Source organism: Rhinopithecus bieti, unplaced genomic scaffold (genome assembly GCF_001698545.2).
Source record: "Rhinopithecus bieti isolate Rb0 unplaced genomic scaffold, ASM169854v2 scaffold_23816, whole genome shotgun sequence".
In the NCBI taxonomy this organism is placed as follows: domain Eukaryota; kingdom Metazoa; phylum Chordata; class Mammalia; order Primates; family Cercopithecidae; genus Rhinopithecus; species Rhinopithecus bieti.
The window spans coordinates 1,291,369-1,306,229 of record NW_016811019.1 but is presented as its reverse complement, the minus strand read 5'-3'; positions in this window follow the sequence as shown (position 1 = coordinate 1,306,229).

Sequence of the window (14,861 nt, the reverse complement as noted above, 5' to 3'; positions counted from 1 at the left end):
ACCTGAGGTCAGGAGTTCAAGACCAGCCTGGCAACCATGGTGAAATCCTGCCTCTACAAAAATACAAAAATTAGCTGGGTGTGGTGGCGTGCGGCTGTAATCCCAGGTACTTGAGAGGCTGAAGCAGAAGAATCACTTGAACCCAGGAAACGGAGGTTGCAGTGAGCCGAGACTGCGCCACTGCACTGCAGTCTAGGCAACAGAGGGAGACTCCATCTCAAAAAAAAAAAAAAAAAAAAAAAAAGGTGGTTCTCTGAGGTAGCCTGGGCTGGATTTCTCAGGGTTGTTAAAAGATAAAATTATTTAGGCCAGGTGTGGTGGCTCACGTCTGTAATCCCAACACTTTAGGAGGCTGAGGCGGGGGGATCACCTGAGGTCAGGAGTTCGAGACCAGCCTGGCCAACATGGTGAAACCCCATCTCTACTAAAAATACAAAAATTAGCCAGGCACGGTTGCATGTGCCAGTAATCCCAGCTACTTGGGAGGCTGAGGCAGAAGAATCACCTGAACCCAGGAGGCGGAGGTTGTAGTGAGCTGAGACTGCACCACTGTACTCCAGCCTGGGCAACATAGCAAGACTCTGTCTCAAAAAAAAAGAAAAAAAGAAAAAATTATTCTGACCGCCGGGCGCGGTGGCTCAAGCCTGTAATCCCAGCACTTTGGGAGGCCGAGATGGGCGGATCACGAGGTCAGGAGATGGAGACCACCCTGGCTAACACGGTGAAACCCCGTCTCTACTAAAAAAAGATACAAAAAACTAGCCGGGTGAGGTGGCTGGCGCCTGTAGTCCCAGCTACTCGGGAGGCTGAGGCAGGAGAATGGCGTAAACCCGGGAGGCGGAGCTTGCAGTGAGCTGAGATCCAGCCACTGCGCTCCAGCCTGGGCGACAGAGCAAGACTCCGTCTCAAAAAAAAAAAAAAAAAAAAAATTATTCTGACCTGTGTTAAAGAACAGTAAGACAGACTTTATTCTGGGGAACTGCTACAATGGAGTTTTGCAGTGGGGGAGAGAAGTTGGGCTCAACCCCCAATCCAACAAGGACAAGTGGGAATTTTTAGCCAAGGAGCAGAGTGAGGGGGTCAATGGACAGAAAACTACTAAGAGGAGATAGGAGGATTCTTGCTAAACAAACTTAATAGGATTGTTGCTAAAGGCAATCCAAGGACTTAGACACTGTGGGAGGAGGATGAAGAACCCAGCTATCAAGGGTGTGAGGGTCTCACTACACTGACTGGGCAGGATTCTCGCTGAAACTGGGCTATGCAGGCCCAACAAGGACAGGGCCCAAGGCCTAGTGCAGAGGACCGTCAGAGGAGCCTGACTAAAGTTCATCTGAGGAGAAACTCTTGGTCTGGGTTTATAGATAAAGGGCTCTTTTTCTCTTGGTTTCTCTTTCCATTCTTTTTTTTTTTTTTTTTACCCTTTCTAGGGTAAAATCAAAGTGTGATCCTGAGGGTAAAGGACCTGGGAGGCCTACTTTTTACCTAGGCCTTGATCTTGAAGTCCAGCCTGGCTTAGAAGATTAGAGAGTGAATGGGGCCACATTTCCAGCCTGCAAAACAGTAACTAATGTTCTTATTCTCCATTTATACATATTTTCTCAAAGATCTAGTGGGCTGTCCACCTAGGATCCAAAGTTTCTCTTTCACGCACACAACTAACTTCGATGATACAGCATTTGACTGAAATAGTAAACACAGACACACAAACACACACAAGTGCACACACACATATACATAATGATTTAGAAAGTAGGTATCTAAATATTAAAGCACCTTTGCTTTTCTAGACCTAGAAAATAGATTAAATAATACGCCTACTCTTTTTTTTTTTTTTTTTTGAGTCAGTCTTGTGCTGTCGCCCAGGCTGGAATGCAGTGGTGCGATCTTGGCTCACTGCAACCTCCACCTCCAGGGTTCAAGCAATTCTTCTGTCTCAGCCTCCCGAGTAGCTGGGATTACAGGCATGTGCCACCATGCCCTGATAATTTTTGTATTTTTAGTAGAGATAGGGTTTCACCATGTTGGCCAGGCTGGTCTCGAACCCCTGACCTCAGGTGGCCCACCCACCTCGGCTTCCCAAAGTGCTGAGATTACAGGTGTGAGCCACCAAGCCCGGATAATAATATGCCTAAATTTAATCTAAGACTCCCTAGCATGTGTCACAAAAAAGCAAAAATTGAATAAACTACAGAGCAATCTAAGCATTAAGACTGCCTTGTGCTTTCCTACTCAGTGTATAAGTAGAGAAGGCCTGGGATGTGCCAGGCACTGTGCCTGATAGCTCCTCACTTGAAATAAACTTACAAAAGAGATTGTATGCCCCCTTTAAAGATGAGGAAAAGGTTTAGAAAGGCTAAATTGTCCAACACAAAACTGCTGGAAAGGCAGAATCAGGAGTTTAATTGGGATCTGACTATAGAATCTTACTAAAATTATTCCTATCATTTTCAAGTAATATACTTTAAACGGAAATGGCATCATAACACATGCTTTGTAACCTATTATTTCCAAATACTATGTCATGAACAATCTCATAATCTTCAAAGTCATCTTTTTAAAATAATGATTTTTAGGCCTGGCGCGGTGGCTCACGCCTATAATCCCAGCACTTTGGGAGGCCAAGGCAGGCAGGTTACCTGAGGTCAGGAGTTCGAGACCAGCCTGACCAACATGGAGAACCCTGTCTCTACCAAAAATACAAAATTAGCTGGGCGTGGTGGTGCATGCCTGTCATCCCAGCTACTCGGGAGGCTGAGGCAGGAGGACTGCTTGAACCCGGGAGGTGGAGGGTGTGGTGAGCCAAGACTGTGCCATTGCCCTCCAGCCTGGGCGACAAGAGTGAAACTCTGTCTCAAAATAAAATAAATACATAAATAAAATAATGATTTTGTACTTCTAGAAAAAGATAGCAGCTTAAGAAGACATGGTTGATTCCACTCCCTCCCAGTTCAAAAAAAAATGAAAAGGCTAAAGATGAAAAACAAGGAAAACTTTTCATCAGCACTGAAGATAGAGAAGAGAGGTATGCAAATATTAGACATTTTGAGGAATTTTGCTAGACTTGGGGCAGATGGCATCTGATTAAAGAATACACAGATAGGGATGGGCACAGTGGCTCACACCTGTAATCCCAGCACTTTCGGAGCCCGAGGAGGGTGGATCATCTGAGGTCAGGAGTTCGAGACCAGCCTGGCCAACGTGGTGAAACCCCATCTCTACTAAAAGTACGAAAAATTAGCCAGGCTTGGTGGCAGGCACCTGTAATCCCAGCTACTCAGAAGGCTGAGACAGGAGAATCACTTGAACCCAGGGGACGGAGGTTGCAGTGAGCCGAGATCGCACCACTGCACTCCAGCCACAAAGAGTGAAACTCTGTCTAAAAAACAAGAATACACAGATAGGCTGGGCACAGTGGCTTATGCCTGTAATCCCAACACTTTGGGAGGATGAGGCAAGTGGATCACCTGAGGTCAGGAATTTGAGATCAGCCTGACCAACATGGTGAAAACCCAACTCTACTGAAAAAAAAAAAAAAAAAAGTAGCCAGGTGTGGTGGCCAGCACTTGTAATCCCAGCTACTTGGGAGGATGAGGCAGGAGTATTGCTTGAACGTGGGAGGCAGAGGTTGCAGTGAGCCAAGATTGCACCATTGCATTCTAGACTGGGCAAGAAGAGCGAAACTCTGCCTCAAAAAATAAAAATAAATAAAAAAGGAATCCACAGATAGAGTTGCCAGATTTAGCATATGAAAATATAGAACACCCAACTAAACTTCAATTCAGATAATTTTATATTAAAATTATTTTACTATTGTCCCATGCAATATTTATTGTTGATCTTAAACTGAAATTAAACTGGGCACTTTTACTCCAGAGCCATTCATGGCTTCCCTGAAGAAACTGCAAAACCTAGAAGGAATGACAGAAGGAAGAAAGGAAGGAAAGAAAAGAGGAGGGAGGGAGATGCTGGAGCTCAGGTTTGGAGGGATGAGGCTGAGACTGAAGGAGGAAAGGGGGGCTGATTACAAAGCTGAATCTGGAGTTCCAATTAGTTGCTGAGGATCCTGTGGGTTGTAGTGGCCCTAAGCTCCAGGGATGTCAAGTGATATTTGGGTTTGTTTGTTTGTTTTGAGACAGAGTCTTACTCTGTCACCCAGGCTGGAGTGCAGTGGCTCGATCTTGGCTCACTGCAACCTCTGCCTCCTAGGTTCAAGCAATTCTCTGACTAAGCCTCCCTAGTAGCTGGGACTACAGGCGCACATCCCCATGCCCGGCTAATTTTGTGTGTGTGTTTTTGGTAGAGACGGGATCTCGCCATGTTGGCCAGGCTGGTCTTGAACTCCCGACCTCAACTGATCCACCCAACTCAATCTACCAAAAAGCTGGGATTATAGGCATGAGCCACTGCACCTGGCCAATGTCAGATATTAGGTTGCAGACAGTCAAGAGTGGAAAAATGGGCCCTCTAGAACACAATTTGGCTATATATCAAAACATATAAAACATGAATATACTTTGACCTAGCAAGATCTTATATAGCAATTTATTCTACAAAAATAATAAATATGTTATTTAAAGTGTTGTGTATAATAACAAAAAATGGATACAACTTAATGGTTAATAAGAGAAGAATGTTTAAGTTATGATACATACATATTAAGGAATACTATGCAGTCATTAAAAATTATTTCATAGGCTGGGTGCAGTGGCTCATACCTATAATCCCAGCACTTTGGGAGGCTGAGGTGGGCAGATCACTCAAGCTCAGGAGTTGAAGATCAACCTGGCCAAATGGTGAAATCCTGTGTAGTAAAAGTACAAAAAAATTAGCTTGGTGTGGTGGAAGACGCTTGTAATCCCAGCTTCTTGGGAGACTAAGGCACAAGAATCACTTGAACCCGGGAGGCAGAGGTTGCAGTGAGCCGAGATCAAGCCACTGCACTCCAGCTTGGGTGATGGAGTAAGACTCTGTCTCAAAAAAAAAAAAAAAAAAAAAAAAAAAAAAATATTTTTTTTTTTTTTTTTTAAAAAAAATTAGATTATTTATTTTATTGACATAGAAAAATTTTTACTGTATATGTAAGTAAAAAAGAGGCAAGCTACAAAACAGCATTATGGTAAGATTCCATTTGTGTAAGAATATATGTATATTTAAATATATATGCATTTGTACACATACAAAAATATCTGAAAGGGTATAAACCAAAATGGTTTTTTTTGTTTTTTTTTTTGTTTGTTTGTTTGTTTTTGAGATGGAGTCTTGCTCTGTTGCCAGGCTGGAGTATAGTGGCATGATCTCAGCTCACTGTAGTCTCTGCCTCCCAGGTTCAAGCGATTCTCCTGCCTCAGCCTCCCAAGTAGCTGGGACTACAGGCACCCGCCACCACACCCAGCTAATTTTGTATTTTAGCAGAGACAGGTTTTTACCATGTTGGCCAGGAATGGTCTCAATCTCCTGACCTCATGATCCACCTGCCTCAGACTCCCAAAGTGCTGGGATTACAGGCGTGAGCCACCGTGCCCAGCCATACCAAAAGGTTAACAATGGTTTTCTCTAAGTAATAAAAATACATATGGTTATTTTTTTCTTTTTACTTATAACCATTTTATAATTTTCTTAAAATATACATTACTTGAGTAAATTTTTTTTTCTGAGACAGAGTCTCACTCCATCAGCCAGGCAGGAGTGCAGTGGCATGATCTCAGCTTATTGCAACCTCCACCTCCCAGGTTCGAGTGATTCTCATGCCTCAGCCTCCCAAGTAGCTGGGACTACAGGCATGTGCCACCATGCCCGGCTAATTTTTGTATTCTTAGTAGAGACAGGGTTTACCCATGTTGGCCAGGCTGGTCTTGAATTTCTGGGCTCAAGTGATCCACCCTCCTCAGCCTCCCAAAGTGCTGGAATTACAGATATGAGCCACTGTGCCCGGCCTACCTGAGCAAATTTTTTTAGGTTAAAAAAACTCTAGTGATCATATGCTTTGATTAGTTATAAAATAAGATTGCAATTATAAAATGTGCTTTACTATTAAGGATGTCTAGTTCAGATAAATGAACACTGAGCTTCTACTGGGGACAGGCCATGTGCTGCAAGCTAGGGAGAGATGATGAATTGCACACACCCTGCCCTCCAAGAGTCTAAAGGCCACATTCCTTGCTGATGTTCCTTGGCTCTCAGCCTTGCTGGCTTCAAAACCCCATTTTGTCAGCCCACTTGAGATCATCTCTCATGTTAACCAAACTCACAGGGCCTGGTGAACAAACAGGGACAATGTGTTAATTGGTACTGAGAATTATCACAGTCACACAGGCCAGAGTAGAACTCTTTTTTTTTTTTTTTTGTGAAATGGAGTCTCACTCTGTCGCCCAGGCTGGAGTGCAGTGGTGCGATCTCGGCTCACTGCAAGCTCCGCCTCCCGGGTTCACGCCATTCTCCTGCCTCAGCCTCCCGAGTAGCCAGAGTAGTACTCTTAGCATGACCAGCATACGTTTTCCCTGAGAGGTGACCTACACAGGGAACCAACTTATAATTAGGATGTGGCTTGCTCACCCTGAAATCATACCAGTGGCAGGTAGTCACTTAAAAGTTTAATGGAACCCAGTTAAAATAAACAGGTAGTATCCCTTCAATAAACATAGTCTTGCCAATGGAACCATAAATACCACAGTTTGAGATTATTTCTTCCCAGGAAAGTGGCTGGATGGTATAAGGATGTAGAAAAAAATCAGGCTGGGTGCAGTGGCTCATGCCTGTAATCCCAGCACTTTGGGAGGCCAAGGCAGGCGAATCACCTGATGTCAGGAGTTCAAGACTAGCCTGGTCAACTTGGCAAAACCCCGTCTCTACTAAAAAGACAAAAATTAGTCAAGCGTGATGGTGGGCGCCTGTAATCCCAGCTATTCAAGAGACTGAGGCAGATAATCGCTTGAACCCGAGAGGCGGAGGCTGCAGTGAGCCGAGATCGTGCCACTGCACTCCAGCCTGGGCAACACAGTGAGATATTGTCTCAAAAAAGAGGATATAGAAAAAAATTGGCCGGGTGTGGTCGCTCACGCCTGTAATCCCAGCACTTTGGGAGGCCGAAGTGGGTGGATCACAAGGTCAAGAGTTTGAGACCGGCCTGCTAAATATGGTGAAATCCCTTCTTTACTAAAAATACACACACACACACACACACACACACACACACAAGTAGTTGGTGGTGGTGGTGGGTGCCTGTAGTCCCAGCTACTTGGGAGGCTGAGGCAGGAGAATCACTTGAACCCGGGAGGCAGAGGCTGCAGTGAGCAGAGATCGTGCCACTGCACTCCAGCCTGGGCGACAGAGTGAGACTCCATCTTAAATAAATAAATAAATAAATAAATAAAATTCAGTTTTTCCTACTGTAATAACACAGAATACTTCTGTGACCTCAGATGTGTAGGGAGTTTTCCCATGCACATCAAGCAATTAATTCTGCAGCTGGTTCCTCTGCAGACACCAGCTGTGTGTTTTCTAATTCAATTCAATTCTTACACTGTTTACCTAGAGACCGAATCAGATCCCACAGGTTGAGGGCTCAGTCTCGTAGGACTTCCTCCCACTCACATGCCAGTCACAAGTTCAAGCCTCTGGAACTTCGGAACAACTGGCTATAATAGAGTTGTCACAAACTCTTCTCAGGTTCTAATAATTTGCTAGAACAGCTCACAGAACTCAGGGAAACTCTTTACTCGTGTTTACCAATTTATTATAAAGGATATTACAAAGGATACAGATGGCAACCAGATGGAAGAGATGCAAAGGGCAAAGAAGGCACAGAGCTTCCATGCCCTCTCTGGACATGACACTCTCCAGGAACTTCTACCTGTGCAGATATCTGGAAGCTCCCCAAACTCAGTCCCTTTGGGTTTTTATGGTGGCTTCATTACACAGGCTTAATTGATTCAATCATTGGCCATTAGTGATCGGCTTAGTCTTCAGCCCCACTCATGTTCTCCGACACTAGGGGGTGGGGCCAAAAGTCCTATTCCTCTAATCATGCCTTGGTCTTTTAGGTGACCAGGGCTCATCCTGAAGCTACCTACCTAAGGGCTGTCAGCCCCTGGTCATCTCATTAGCATACAAAAGACACTCCTAACACTCCAGAGTTTCCAAGGATTTTAGGAGCTGCATGTCAGGAAACTGGGACAAAGACCAGAATATATATTTCACCATATCACCAATGTGCACTGCCAAAATTTATTATTATTTTTTGATTTTGTAAAGACAAGGTCTCACTCTGTTGCCCAGGCTGGAGTGTAGCAGTAGAATCACAGCTCCCTGTAACCTTGAACTCAAACTCCTGGGCTCAAGTGATCCTCCCACCTCAGCTCCCAAGTAGCTGGGACTACAGGTGCATGCCACCATGCCCGGCTATTTATTTATTTATTTATTTCCATAGAGATGGTGTCTCACTGTGTTGCCCATGGCTGGTCTAGAACTCCTGACCCCAAGGGATCCTCACACTTCAGTTTCCCAAAGTGCTGGGAGAAGCTCTTAGAGATTCTACTTTTATAACAACTGCCCAGGCTAACAAACCTGTTTCCTTCAGATTGCAGTCTTAATACATACAGTCACAGTTTGCTCTGATCTGGAGCCATTCCATTTCTTCCCCCCCGCCCGCCTTTTTTTTTTTGAGACAGAGTCTCGCTCTGTCACCCAGGCTGGAGTGCAATGGCACAATCTCAGCTCACTGCAACCTCTGCCTCCTGGGTTCAAGTGATTCTCCTGCCTCAGCCTCCCAAGTAGCTGGGATTACAGGTGCCCACCACCACGCCTGGCTAATTTTTGTATTTTTAGTAGAGATGGGGTTTCGTCATGTTGGCCATGCTCGTTTCGAACTCCTGACCTCAGGTGATCCATCCACCTCAGCCTCCCAAAGTGTTGGGATTATAGGCATGAGTCACCGGGCCTGGCCCATTCTGTTTCTTTAATTTTTGTCTATTTTTTCTCTGCAATTTTTTATTTGGGTAGTTTAACACTGATCATGATCTTACCTTCTTAATTTCCCATCCTAAAAGGGATTTTTTTTTTTTTTGGAGACAGGGTCTCACTCTGTCACCCTGGTTTGAGTGGAGTGGTGAGATCTCAGCTCTCTGCAACCTCTGCCTCCCAGGCTGAAGCGATCCTCCTCCCTCAGCCTTCCAAGTAGCTGGGACTGCAGGAATGTGCCACCATGCCAGGCTAATTTTTGTATTGTTTGTAGAGACGAAATTTCACCATGTTGCCTAGGCTGGTCTTGAACACCTGAGCTCAAGTGATCTACTCTCGTTGGCCTCCCAAAGTGCTGGGATTACAAGGCGTGAGCCACCATGTCCAGTGCAACAAACTTATATATTAAATGCAGTTTTTAAAAATTGGGGAAAAAAGGGCTGGGTGCGGTGGCTCACACCTGCAACCCCAGCACTTTGGGAGGCCGAGGTGGGCAGATCACGAGGTCAGGAGATTGAGACCATCCTGGCTAACATGGTGAAACACCGTCTCTACTAAAAATACAAAAAATTAGCCGGATGTGGTGGTGGGTGCCTGTAGTCCCAGCTACTCAGGAGGCTGAGGCAGGAGAATGGCGTGAACGTGGGAGGCGGAGCTTGCAGTGAGCCAAGATCACGCCACTGCACTCCAGCCTGGGCGACAGAGCGAGACTCCGTCTCGGGAAAAAAAAAAATAGGAAAAAAAAAAAATACAAGTCAGGAAGAGGAGGTGAGATAATAAAATCTGGTGTGAGTTTGGTGAAGAAGTTGGAAACAACCACATAAGGCCTTCAGGAACTGCTTACTTGCTCCTCAGTCAGGGTCAAGCTTGGGCAAAATTCTCATCACAAGTATAAAACTAAGCCCGTATCACATAAATTGGTAGATACCTGGCACAGCTCTCTCCCTTGAGATGGTCACAAAGTAGTTGACCCTTGGGTGTAGCTTTCTTGGTTGCCACCTTACCTACCTAGAGTTTCCATGATAGGAAGCCAAGTCTACACAGTCTACTCCACATCCTGGGTTCTAATGAACACCCAAAAAGGGGTGTTGTAGAAGGTACACTCAAAAAGGAAAGTAAGCACATTTTCCTGGGCTTGGCCAAGCAAGGGCAGGCCTTAAGCATACCTGCCTGCACAAGTGCATACACACACACAAAATTATTTAGAAATAATTCCGCATTTTTATAAAAAATGTGTTGAACCGGGCACAGTGGCTCACGCTTGTCATCCCAGCACTTTGGGAGGCCGAGGTGGGCGGATCACAAAGTCAAGAGATCAAGGCCATCCTGGCCAACATGGTGAAACCCTGTCTCTACTAAAAATACAAAAATTAGTTGGGCATGGTGGCATGTGCCTATAGTCCCAGCTACTCGGGAGGCTGAGGCAGGAGAATCGCTTGAACCTAGGAGGTGGAGGTTGCAGTGAGCTGAGATTGCGCCACTGCATTCCAGCCTGGCGACAGTGAAGACTCTATCTCAAAAAAAAAAAAAAAAAAGTGTTGAAGTAGTTATCAAGCAATTTTTTTTTTGTTTTTGTTTTTGGGTTTTGAGACAAAGTCTTTCTCTGTTGCCCAGCCTGGAGTGCAGTGGCATGATCATGACCCACTGCAACCTTGAATTTCTGGGCTCAAGCCATCCTCCTGCCTCAGCCTCCCAAGTAGCTGGGACTACAGGCACACATTACCACAGCTGGCTAAGTTATTTCATGTTTTTCTTTTTATTTAATTTCATACATGGGTGTTTTAGTGTTTAGGGCTTCTAAACACTGAATTCAATCTTGGTGATACCAATTCCAGTATTTTTACAACTTGTTTATTTTTGAGACAGGGTCTGGCTCTGTCCGTCAGGCTGGAGTGCAGTGGTATGATCACTGCTCACTGCAACCTCCACCTCCCGAGCTCAAACCATCCTCCTACTTCAACCTCCCAGGTGGCTGGGACTACAGGCACATGCCATCATGTCCAGCTAATTTTTTTTTTGTTTTTTGTAGCGATCGGGTTTCACCATGTTGTCCAGGCTGGTCTTGAATTCCTGTGCTCAAGTGATCCACCTGCCTTGGCCTCCCAAAGTGCCAGGATTACAGGTGTGAGCCACTTTGCACAGCCTTTTACAGTTTTTAAATTAGAATCACATGATGTTCATGTTCATCAGGCAATTTATATTTGTGTATTCTAAATTTCTACATGTCTCAGCCATGGGATACATTCCTGACTCATTCTAAGAAGCTATGAAAAGCATTCATCAGATACCAAAATAGCTCTTAAACTTAATTGTACTTAGAGTCAGGATTTTTGTGCCAAACACTCAATACCAACCATTAATTATTATTTTCTAAATATTGAGAGTGTAGTATAAGCTGATAAGTACATGTCAAAACCTGGTCCCTGCCCCAAGGCTTACCGTATAAATGACAAAACTGAATCCATTTAGACTACACACTACATCAAATTAAAAGCAAGGCTAACTCGAAAGGCACAAAAGTTCAAGGTCCTTTCCTTTTCTTTCTTTCTTTCTTTTTTTTTTTTTTTGAGACAGAGTCTCCTTGTGTCGCCCAGGCTGGAGTGCAGTGCTGTGATCTCGGTTCACGGCAACCTCCGCCTCCCAGGTTCAAGCGATTCTCCTGCCTCAGCCTCCCAAGTAGCTGGGATTACAGCCGTCACCACATCCGACTAATTTTTGTATCTTTAGTAGAAATGGGGTTTCACCATATTGGCCAGGCTGGTCTCGAATTCCCAACCTCAGGTAATCTGCCTGCCTCGGCCTCCCAAAGTGCTGGGATTACAGGTGCGAGCTAGTGCACCCAGTTGGTTCTTTCTGTAAATCTCTAAGAAGTTACTATAATTCTAACCAGAATTTGTTGATTTGAGGGTAGAATTTTGTATTTTTAATCTTCTAACAATGACATTGCTGCTGTTCCAGGAAAGAACATTGAACTTGGCCGGGCGCGGTGGCTCAAGCCTGTAATCCCAGCACTTTGGGAGGCCGAGACGGGCGGATCACGAGGTCAGGAGATCGAGACCATCCTGGTTAACACAGTGAAACCCCGTCTCTACTAAAAAATGCAAAAAACTAGCCGGGCGAGGTGGCGGGCGCCTGTAGTCCCAGCTACTGGGAGGCTGAGGCAGGAGAATGGTGTAAACCCGGGAGGCGGAGCTTGCAGTGAGCTGAGATCCGGCCACTGCACTCCAGCCCGGGCGACCGAGCGAGACTCCGTTTCAAAAAAAAAAAAAAAAGAACATTGAACTTAAGAAGACAATGTTAGAGTTGTAATACAATTTCAGTTACGCTCTCCTGTTGTTCCAAATGACAAAATCCAATTGTAAAAGAAAGCCCTTTGCTATCACCTAGATTCCTCCTAAGCATTTAAAGGAACTAAAGTATATCAATCCATCTTAATATTCTCTCAGACAGTGCATATTGCAAAAAAGATTTTTAAAATAGACTTTGTTTTTTAGAGCAGTTTTAGGTTCACAGCAACAATTTGGTGGAGGGTACAAAAGTTCCCCACATATCCCATACCCCCACACATGCATAGCCTTTCCCATTATCAATAATCCCTCAAAATTACAGGTGATGACCTGAATTGACACATCATTATCACCCAAACTTCATAGTTTGAGTTATAGTTCACTCTCGAGGTTCTACTTTCTGTGGGTTTGTACAAATTTATTATTATTTATTTCACTTTATTTATTTATTTTTTGAGACAGTCTCGCTCTGTTGCCCAGGCTAGAGTGCAGGGGTACCAACATAGCTCACTGCAGTCTCCACTTCCTAGGTTCAAACTGTTCCCTGCCTCAGCCTTCTGAGTTGCTGGGACTATAGGCATGTGCCGCCATGCCCCGCTAATTTTTGTATTTTTAGTAGAGACAGGGTTTCGCCATTTGACCAGGCTGATCTCGAACTCTTGAGCTCAAGCAATCCACCTGCCTCTGCCCCTCAAAATGCTGGGATTACAGGAGTGAGCCACCGCACTGATCAAATTAAAAGCAAGGGCAAAGATACTACTCTGTATCATACAGAGTGGTTTTGCTGCCTTAAAAGTTATCTGCCAGGTTGGCCGGGCGCAGTGGTTCACACCTGTAATCCCAGCACTTTGGGAGGCCGAGGTGGGTGGATCACCTGAGGTCAGGAGTTTGAGACCAGATTGGCCAACATGGTGAAGCCCCCATCTCTACTGAAAATACAAAAATTAGCCAGGTGTGGTGTCAGATACCTGTAATCTCAGCTACTTGGGAGGCTGAGGTGAGAGGATCATTCGAACCCAGGAGGCAGAGGTTGCAGTGAGCCAAGATCGTGCCACCTCACCCTGGGTGACAGAGCAATATTCTGTCTCAAAAAAAAAAAAAAAAAAAAAAGGGCCAGGCGTGGTGGCTCACACCTATAATCCCAGCACTTTGGGAGGCCGAGGTGGGCAGATCATGAGGTCAGGAGTTCAAGACCAGCCTGGCTAACATGGTGAAACCCCATCTTCACTAAAAATACAAAAATTAGCTGGGTGTGGTGGCACACAACTGTAGTCCCAGCTACTCGGGAGGCTGAGGCAGAAGAATCGCTTGAACCCGAGAGGTGGAGGTTGCAGTGAGCTGAGATCGTACCATTGTACTCCAGCCTGGGCAACAGAGTGAGACTCCGTCCCCCCCAAAAAAAAAGGTGGTCTGCCAGGCATGACGGCTCATGCCTGTAATCCCAGCACTTTGGGAGGCTGGCAGGAGGGTTGCCAAAGCGCAGGAGTTTTAGACCAGCCTGGGCAACATAGGGAGACTCCTGTCTCTACAAAAAATTAAAAAAAAAAAAAAATTAGCCAGCCATGGTGGCACTCACCTGCAGTCCCAGCTACTTGGGAGGCTAAGTTGGGGGAGGGTCACTTGAGTGTGGGAGGTTGAGACTGCGGTGAGCCATGATCTCACTACTGTACTTGAGGCTGGGCAACAGAATGAGATGCTGTCTCAAAAAAAAAAAAAAAAATTATCTGTGCTCCACTATACATCCCACACTCTCTCTATTGAGAAGATGAAGCACAAGTGCAGAGATGAGACAGAGAGGGTCCCTGGACAGTGTTCAGTCCCTAATTCCATTTTGCCTGGTCCCACTCCTGTCCTTGGTGACACTGGCACACTCATCTTACCTTGTATATAATTAATTCTTTTTTTGCTTAAGCCCTTTGAGTTGATCCCTGTTATTTGCAAACATCTTAACTGATACAAATACCTGGTCACTTACATACAAAATTAAGAGTTTTATATTTCCCTATACAAAGGCATGAGAAAAGCACCTGCTGAAATTACCGAAATGGGAAGTGAGGCTTATTACTTTTTGAAACACATGAAAAAAAATCTCACCACAGTGAGCCTTTGGCTTAAGGAAGCTTTGTTCAATAGATTTCACCGAAGGAGATGTTCTTTGCAAGGCTTTGATCACTATATTTGCCCAGAATAACTTTATTTTGAATGTATCAAAAGCTTTAGAAAACATTGAACTGAAAATCATAAAAATAGAGACTTTTATTATGTTTGAAGAGTTCTATTGCCTAGAACTATTCTATTACACAACGAAAATAAACTGGGCCTCTCCCAGGATACCACCACCAGTTTTTGTTTAAACAGGTCATACAAAGTAGTAATAGATAACTTCTACAAAAAAATGCTATTAGTGCTTATATCTTGGAAAAAGCAGTAGCGAAGAACTTGGAAAAGAACCACCTGACTATTCTCATCTGGTAGGAGAATCTTAAAAATCCCCTGAAGGACTCCAGAGAATTAATCTTGCTGAAATGTAGATGGCATATCTTATGTCATAATATTTATTTTTTTTCACCATCCAATGGCATTTAGTGAACATTTAATGGAGGCAGGCACCATGTT